Here is a 10215-nt window from a genome sequence, read left to right as displayed (position 1 = left end):
TGTTTCACTCAGAAGCCTCTTACAGAAACACTTTGATTGTCAATTCTCTACAGTTAATTTTTTAATGTAAATTTATGTATCTTAATTGGAGACTAATTACTTTACAGTATTTAATGCAAGCAAGTTTCTTCTCTAAAGGAAAAACTGTGCCTGAATCTCCTTACTACAAACTCTGCTTACAGAATGCCTAGGTTCATACTGTCTTATGGTTTGTCACTCACCACATGGAAAACAGTTCACACTTCTTTCCACATGGAAAGATTCAGTTTGTCCCAACTTTAGATTTCTAGTGCTGTGACACAGCAGAGAAATACGCTGGGTGTGAATCGGCCATTTAAGTTCAGCTGGCAAAAACAGTTTTCTCACCCTTTGAGAGCTAGAATGTCTCATTCTCATAGCCACCTAGGAAAACAGCTTGGATATTGCTGTTCTCTTCACTCCAGTCAACTGGTGCAAGGAAGTGACACTACTAAAGGAAGCAATGCACTTGGGTCTTCACACTGGGAGCTCGTCTCGTAGAACACCAACGTTCATAAGGCATTTACTTTTATGCCACGCACGACACAGAGAACACCCAGTTCAGCCAATTCCTTCATGGAAAGATTCAGTTTGTCCCAAGTGTGTATTTTCAAGCCTGGGACACTGCGGGGACCATTTGAGTTATGGTGGCAAAACACAGCTCTCACCCTGTGAAAGTAGACTGTTTCACAGTCAAACCCACCTTTGAAAACATCTGGTGCTGATTCTATCTTCACTTACTACAGTAAACATTTATGGCCAGCAAGTGGTTTTTCTGAAGAAACACTGTGCTTGGATCTCCTTTACAGGGATCTCATCTCCTAAAACAATCTAGGGTCAAAAAGCATTGTACGGTTTTGGAAGCATCACAAAGAGAAAAACCAGTTCACATTACTTCTTTCATGGAAAAGTTCTGTTGGTTCCAAGTAATAATATCAATTCTGGAACCCTACAAGGAAATACATTGAGTGTGAATTTGCCAATTGGGGACGGCTGGCAAAAAGATTGTGGTTACCCTGTGAAAACAAGAATGTTTCACTTTCAAACCCACCTGGTAGGACTCTTTGGGTTCTGATTCTCTCATCACTACAGTCAATTCTTGGCACAAGCAACTGAATGAGGCACTATGCTTGGATCACCTTACTAGAGATCATCTCATAGAACACCTAGGTTCGTAATGCCTTGTATGGTTATGCAACTCAACACACAGAGAAAAATCAGTTCACCCCACTTCTGTCATCACATGGTTGTTTGACTCAAGGGTATATTCTCAGTGCTGAGACACTGCAAGGAAACTTGCTGGGTGTGAACCTGGCAATTGGGATCTGCCTGCCAAAACTGTGCTCTCATCTTTTGAGAACAAGAATGTGTCATTCTCACACCCATCTAGGAAAACACTTTGGGTGTTTGAGAAAAGCATTTTCAGTGCTGATTCTTCTTCACTACTGTCAGTTTTGGTCACCAGCTCATGAATTTTCAGAAGAAACACTGTGCTTGGATCTCCTTACTAGGAGCTCTGTCCATAGAACACCTTGGTTCACAATACGTTGTAGGCTTAACACCACTCACGAAACAGAGACCAACCAGTTCACACCAGTTGCTTCGTGGAAACATTTGGTCTGTTCCAAGTGAGTAATTCCAACTCTGGGATACTGCCAGGAAATACACTGGGTGTGAACTTGCAAATTGTGGACTGCTGGCAAAATAGTGTGCTCACCCTATAAATCCTAAAGTGTTTCTCTCTGAAGACACTTATAAAATCACTTTAGGTGCTGATTCTATGTTCACTACAGGCAATTTTTATTGCCAGAAATTGGCTTTTCTGAAGAAACACTGTGCTTGGATCTCCTTACTGCGATCTCATCTCCTAGAATAAGCTAGCTTCAAAATGCATTGTATGGATATGGCAGTCACCACACAGAGAACAATCAGTTCACACCACTTCCTTCATGGAAAGGTTCTGTTTGTTCCAAGTGTGTATTCTCAATTCTAGGACACTGCAAGGAAATATGTTGAGTATAATCTTGCCAACTGGGGATGGCTGGCAAAAACAGTGTGCTCAAACAGTAAAAGCACAACTATTTCACTCAAAAACCCACCTGGGAAGATTCTTTGGGATTCTGTCTTCACTGCAGTCAATTCTTGGTGCAAGCAAGTTAATCTTCTGAATGAAACACTGTGCTTGGATCTCCATCTTAAGACTCATCTCCTAGAATACCTAGGTTCATAATGCCTTGTACGGTTATGCCACTAAACACACAGTAAACCACAAGCTCACACCACTTCTTTCGTGGATAGGTTCTGTTTGACTCAAGTGTACATTTTCAGTGCTGGGACATTACAGGGAATTATTCTCGGTGTGAATGTGCCAATTGGGGTCGCTAGCAAAAAACACTGCTTGAATACTATGAAAGCTCGAATGTGACATTCTCAAAAACCACCGAGGAATACACTTTGGGCGCTGATTCTCCCTTCACTCCATTCTATTTTTGTAACTAACAAGTGACTATTCTAAAGAAACACCGTGCTTGGATCACCTTACTAGAAGCTCATCTCATAGAATATCTAGGTTCATAATGCTTTGTTTGGTTACACAACTTAACACAGAGAGAAAAACCAGTTCATCCCACTTCTGTCGTCAAAAGGTGATTTGACTCAAGTGGGTACTTTCAGTGCTGAGACACTGCAAGGAAACACGCTGGGTGTGATCCTGGCAATTGGGCTCTTCTTTGAAAAACTCTGATTTCATCCTGTGAAAGCAAGAATGTGTCATTCTCAAACCCACAAATTAGGAAAACAATTTGGGAGTTTGAGAAAAACACTTTGGGTGCTGATTCTCTCTTCACTACCGTGAGTTATGGTTCCCAGCTCCTGACTTTTCTGAAGGAATACTGATCTTGGATCTCCTTACTAGGATCTCTGCCCGTAGAACACCTTGGTTAATAATATAGTGTAGGCTTATGCCACTCACGACACAGAGATAAACCATTTAACACCACATCCTTCGTGGAAGATTCAGTTTGTTCAGAGTGAGCACCTTCAGTTCTGTAACACTGCAAGAAAATATGCTGGGTGTGAACTTACCAGTTGTGGACTGCTGACAAAAACTCTGTGGTCACCCAGTAAGTCTGAGAATGATTCACTCTGAAGTCACAAAAACACTTTGATTCTCATTTCACCTACCGTCAATTTTTAGTGCAATCAAGTTACTTTTCTGAAGGAAAAACTGTGCCTGAGTCTCCTTACTACAAGCTCTGCTTATAGAACACCTTGTATGGTTATGCCACTTAAAAAACAGCAAACAACTAGTTCACACCACTTCCTTCATGGAAAGGTTCAGTTTGATCCAAGTGTGTATTTTCAGTGCTGGGACATTGCAGGAAATTATTCTCTGTGCGAACCTGCCAATTGGGGTCTGCTAGCAAAAATCCCATGGACGGAGGAGCCTGGTAGGCTGCAGTCCGTGGGGTTGCTAGGAGTCGGACACGACTGAGCGACTTCACGTTCACTTTTCACTTTCATGCATTGGAGAAGGAAATGGCAACCCACTCCAGTTCTTGCCTGGAGAATCCCAGGAATGGGGGAGCCTGATGGGCTGCTGTCTCTGGGGTCGCACAGAGTCGGACACGACTGCGACTTGGCAGCAGCAGCAGCAAAAACACTGCTTGAATATGGTGAAAGCTCAAAAGAGACATTCTCAAAACCCACTGAGGAAAACATTTTGGGTGCTGATTCTCCCTTCATTCCAGTCAATTTTTGTCACTATCAAGTGATAATTCTGAAGAAATACCATGCTTGAATCACCTTACTAGGAGTTTGTCTCATACAAAACCTAGGTTCATATGCCTTGTTTGGTTACACAACTCAACACACAGACAGCAAACAGTTCACCTCACTTCTGTCAACTAAAGGTTGTTTGACTCAAGTGTGTGATTTCGGTGCTGAGACACTGCAAGGAAACATGCTGAGTGTGAAACTGGCAATGGGGCTCTGCTAGCCTAAATTGTACTCCAGCCTGTGAAAGCAAGAATGTGTCATTCTCAAACCCACCTAGGAAAACACTTTCATTACCATCAATTTTGGTCACTAGCTCATGACATTTCTGAAGAAACACTGTACTTGGATATCCTTACTAGAACCTGTTCCCATGGAACACCTAGGTTCATAACACATTCTAGTGCTAGGCCACTATCGACACAGAATCAGCCAGTCGCACCACTTCCTTCGTGGAAAGGTTCAGTGTGTACCGAGTAGTTTAAAATTTGGTACACTGCCAGGAAGTATGCTGCGTGTGAACTCCAGTTGTGGACTGCTAGAATAAACAGTGTGCTCACCCTGTAAATCCGAGAGTGTTTCACTCTGAAGCCCCTTACAATAACATTGATTCTCACATCATTACTGTCAATTGTTAATGCAAGCAAGTAACTATTCTAAAGTAAAATCTGCCCAACTCTCCTTATTACCAGCTCTGCTTATAGAACACCTACGTTCATACTGTGTCGTATGGGTTTCCCACTAGCCAAATACAGAACAGTTCACGTAACTCTCTAAATGTGAAGGTTCGTTTTGTACCAACTGTGCATTTCTAGTGCTGTGAGACATACGAGAAATATTCTGGGTGTGACTCGGCCATTTACGTTCAGTGGGCAAAAACCGTTTTCTCACCATTTGAAAGCTAGAGTGTTTCACTCTCAAACCCACTTAGGAAAACAGCTTGGGTGCATGTTTTCCTTGGGTAATTGATTCAGTACAGTCCATAAGTGCAAGGAAGTGACACTACTAAAGGAAACAACGTGCTTTAATATCCATTACTAGGAGTTCATGTCGCGGAACACCAAAATTCCTATGGTTTATGTTTATACCACACACCACACAGAAATCAGTTTGACCTCGGCCATTACGGAAACTTCAGTTAGTGCCAAGTGTGTATTTTCAGGACTGGGGCATGGCAGGGAGGTATGATAGGTGTGAATCTGCCATTTGAGTTCTGCTGGCAAAAGGACTGCTCTCAGCCCCTGAAACCTAGACTGTTTCACTCTCAACTCTACGTGGGAAAATTCTGTGGGTGCTGATTCTTTCTTCACTACAAACAATTCCTGATGCCAGCACGTGAATTTTCTGGCTGAAACACTGTCCTTGGATTCCCCAAGAGCTCATCTTCTAGAATGCCTTGGTTCGTAATTTCTTGTATGGTTTTGCAACTCAACCCACGGAGAACAACCAGTTCACTCCACTTCCACTGTTAAAAGGTTGTTTGACTCAGGTGTGTATTTTCAGTGCTGAGACACTGCAAGGAAATATGCTGGGTGTCAAACTGGAAATTGGGCTCTGCTAGCAGGAAGTCTGCTCTCATTCTGTGAAAGCAGATATGTGTCATTCTGAAACCCACCTAGGGAAACACTTGGGCTATTTAAGAAAACACTTTGGGTGTTTGAGAAAACACTTTGGGTGCTGCTTCTCTCCTTGCTACCGTCAGTACTGGTCACCCGGCCATGACTTTTCTGAAGAAACGCTGTACTTGCATCTCCTTACTAGGAGGTGTGCCCACAGAATGCTTAGCTTCATAACATGTTGGAGGGTGAAGCCACTCACGGCACAGTGATCAACCAGTTCACTTGTTGTGAACTTGCCGTTTGTGGACTGCTGGCATGTCTGAAGCCTCTTCCAAAAACACCTTGATTCTCAGTTCACGACCATCCATGTTTAGTGCAATCAAGTAAATTTTCTAAAGTAAAATCTGCCTGACTCTCCTTACTACCAGCTCTGCTTAACACCTAAGGTTCCTACTGTGTCTTATGGGTTTGCCACTCACCACATAGAGACGAGTTCACTAAACGCAGTTTCGGTTTGTACTAACTGTTCGTTTCTAGCGCTGCCAGACAGCCGCGGATTACGCGGGGTGTGCCTCGGCCATTTACGTTCAGTGCGCAAACGCCGTTTTCTCACCCTTTGCAAGCTAAGAATGTTTCACTTTCAAACCCACCTAGGAAAACAGTTTGGGTGCTTGCTTTCCTTGGGTAATTGACTTCATTACAGTCCATAAATGTAAGGAAGTGACACTCCTAAAGGAAACAATGAGCTCGGATGTCCATATTAAAAGCTCACCTCATAGAACACCAGCGTTGTTAATGCATTTACGTTCATGCCACCTACCCCATAGAGAGAAATCAGTTCAACTCTGGCCATTATGGAAAGCTTGTTAGTGCCAAGTGTGTATTTTCAGGGCTGGGACACAGCGGAGAGGTATGATGGGCGTGAACCTGCCATTTGAGTTCTGCTGGCAAAAGCACTGCTCTCACCCTGTGAAATCCCCATGGGGTGGCAAAGCGTCCAACAAGAGGAGCGAGTTTCACTTATTATTAGGAGAAAGTTGCAATTTGTAGCACAAAAACATAAGCAAAGAATCCATCAGTTGGAAATCATGAGAGCCATAGTAATTTTGTTTTAAAGCTGGTGGATTTATACAACCTGATTTGATAATTATAAAAAAGCAGTTATCAAGGCTACTGTTGGGACTGACATGTACACATTACTGTGTTTAAAACGCATAACAAGGACTTACTGTTTAAAAAAATTATGGTACTGGTGGGTGAAAATGTAAACCAATAGAACACAGTCTAGAAATAGATCCACATATACACTAGTCACTTCATTTTTTTGCCCCTTTAAGCAAAGTCTTTATTTTCAAGAAAAAATTACATTTTCTCATTTTCTGTTTTGGCTTGAATTTTAATTATTTCCAGTGGAACCTTTGAAACCACCTAAATCATTTTCAGTGTCATCTAACATGAACTTCCTCTATTTTGGGGTAAAATATCCATTCACACATGAGCTGTGCAATTTGATCACTCTTTTTGACTTCAAACTTTTCTTTGCTCCATGGACTGTAATCTGCCAGGATCTTCTGTCCATGGAATTTCCCAGGCAAGAATACTGGAGTGGGTTGCCATTTCCTTCTCTAGGGCATCTTTCTGACCCAGGGATGGAATCCACCTCTCCTGCATTGGCAGGCAGATTCTTTATTGCTGAGCCACCAGGGAAGCCCTTTTCCACTGGTGGTACTATGTAATCACACGTACTGTACAGGTTCATAGAACCCAGCTGATCCCCTTGTTGGGGCGGAGGCTGGTCCGAGAGCAAGGCAAAGCAGAGGCTGCAGGTCACCTTCCGATGGGCAAAGCTAAACTTCATGGCAGGGCAAAACGTGACTACAAGAGGGAGCAGGGGGAACAAGAGTCACTTCATTTTTGACAAGGATGCCGAGGAATGCAGTGAGTTCTCTTTGTTGGGGGAGGGGGAATTCTCTTAAAATAATCCAGAACAACTGAATAGTCATTTCAGGAAAAATTACTTTATAAACAGCAGAGCAGTGGTTGCTTGGTGACAGATACATAAGTTCAATTGCACAGGGTCAGGAAAATTCTCTTGGAGGTGGTAGAAATGTTCTGTACCTTGACTGCAGTGGTGGTTTTACAAGTACATATTGTTCAAAAGTAATTGAATTCTATACTTTAAGTGGGATGAAGTTTTTAATGCATCAATTCAGTTCAGTTGCTCAGTCGTGTCCGACTCTTTGCTACCCCATGAATTGCAGCATGCCAGGCCTCCCTGTCCATCACCATCTCCCAGAGTTCACTCAAACTCACGTCCATCGAGTCGGCGATGCCATCCAGCCATCTCATCCTCTGTCATCCCCGTCTCCTCCTGCCCCCAATCCCTCCCAGCATCAGAGTCTTGTCCAATGAGTCAACTCTTCACATGAGGTGGCCAAAGTACTGGTGTTTCAGCTTTAGCATCATCCCTTCCAAAGAACACCCAGGGCTGACCTCCTTTAGAATGGACTGGTTGGATCTCCTTGCAATCCAAGGGACTCTCAAGAGTCTTCTCCAACACTACAGTTCAAACGCATCAATTCTTCTGCGCTCAGATTTCTTCACAGTCCAACTCTCACATCCATACATGACCCACTGGAAAAACCATAGCTTTCACTAGATGGACCTTTGTTGGCAAAGTAATGTCTCTGCTTCTCAATATGCTATCTAGGTTGGTCATAACTTTTCTTCCAAGGAATAAGCGTCTTTTAATTTCATGGCAGCAGTCACCATCTGCAGTGATTTTGGAGCCCAGAAAAATAAAGTCTGACACTGTTTCCACTGTTTCCCCATCTATTTCCCATGAAGTGATGGGCCAGATGCCATGATCTTTGTTTTAATGCATAAGTTATACTTTAATAAGTTTGATTTTCAAAAACTGTCATCCAGGGATGACTAATTTCATCCTTTTGTTATTTTCACTAACAAGGAGGAATATATGAGAACCTCCTCCCCAAATTCTAGGGGTATATCTTCCTGAGGGCTTGCAGAGTGTTGTGAGTTATCAAAAAAAAAAAAAAAAGTCACCAATTCACTGGAATTTTAAAATCCAAATCCAAAAACCCTTTGTAACTGCAAGGAGCAGTTTCTTAATTAAATGATAGAGTAGGAAACAAAGTATTTGCTCCCAAATAGTCACTTGACAGCATTCAGCAAATTTGAAAAAGATGGTTTATAGTTACTGTAAGAAGGATTTTGTTGGCTTTTAAAATAATTTAGATCAAGGCTGTCAGAATCTAGAATAGCATACCAAAGTGATTGTAGCATCTACTCCTCTGAAGAAAAAACAAAAATATTTTATCCCAACATTGTTAATTGGGTTTACTCCAACATGAAATAAAAAATTAAAAATAAATAAATCCCAAAATTTTTACCAAAAAAATAACATTAAACATCCCATTGCTTATTGGATTGTCCTATTACTAAGCAGAAGAAAGACTAAGATGACTTCTCGAGATGTGTTTAAAATCTACAGAATTAAATATAGAATGTAAAACTTAATCCACCCAGGTTTTTTTTACTAATATACCATTAAGTAACACAAAGTAATAAATTAACTTGGGCAATATCTTGTTTTCTTTCCTTGATAAAGATTTTCTGTTTATACATTACATACAATTTTTTACTTGTTACCAGAAAAACTTCGGAGAAGGCAATGGCACCCCACTCCAGTACTCTTGCCTGGAAAATCCCATGGACGCAGGAGCCTGGTAGGCTGCAGTCCATGGGGTCGCTAGGTGTCGGACATGACTGAGCGACTTCACTTTCACTTTCCACTTTCACGCGTTGGAGAAGGAAATGGCAACCCACTCCAGTGTTCTTGCCTGGAGAATCCCAGGGACAGGGGAGCCTGGTGGGCTGCCGTCTATGGGGTCGCACAGAGTCGGACACGACTGAAGCGACTTAGCAGCAGCAGCAACCAGAAAAGCTTAGCCTTGGGTTTTGCCTCCATCTAGTGGACATTTTGGTCTTTCTCATTTAACTAAAATGAAAAAGGACAATAAGGCTTTCTGCTTTTGTTGTTCATTTTTAGTTTTTTGGAATTACAAAAAAAAAGTAAGACAAAAATGGTAACCACAGTTCATGGATAAAAAAGTACTTATTTTTATCAATATTTATTCCCCAAAAGATCTCAGGTGGTATATAATTAGTTGCATGCATGTAATAATTGGGAACAGAAAACCAAAAGCCATTTAGGAGAAAGGAGGAAATAAACCACTTAAGTTAATATAGTTACTATAGTTGATGATAATTATCTCCAAGTATTTTGGTACTGCAAACAAAAGCAATAATTGCATAATTCTTTACCATTTGATCAAAATAAACCACATTTTCTTATGAGTAAAAAAATTTTCATACTAATTTTTATAACTAAAATATGCTAATTTTGTATAATTCTATAGAAGTATGGCAAATGCAGTAAAGTTTAGAAATTGATGAATTCTATAGAGTGAACAAGTCCATTTAACTACCACCTACGTAAGACACAGAACACAACAGGCAGGGATTCCCTGGGGGTTGAGTTGTTAGAATTTGGTGCTTTCACTGTCGTGGCCCAAGTTCAATCCCTGGCTGGGGAACTAAGACCCCACACACTGTGTAGTGCAGCCACCCCTCCCTGCAAAACAGATCAAAGCCAGTGCCCCAAAAGTCAACCTTGTGCTCCCTCTTTCCGTGCTCTCTCAGAGGTAATCACTATTCAAGCTTCCATCACCATCATTTGTTTTGCCTACTTAAATGAAATCATTAATTTTGTATGTTTTTGTTTGCTTCTTTCACTAAACATCACAGCTGTGAGATTCATCCATATTTCTTCATGTAGCAG

Source organism: Bos grunniens, chromosome 15, assembly GCF_055505025.1.
Source record: "Bos grunniens cultivar Pamir isolate PY7600 chromosome 15, Bosgru_T2T1.0, whole genome shotgun sequence".
NCBI lineage: Eukaryota > Metazoa > Chordata > Mammalia > Artiodactyla > Bovidae > Bos > Bos grunniens.
The sequence above is the reverse complement of the archived record's forward strand: the minus strand, read 5'-3'. Positions refer to the sequence as shown.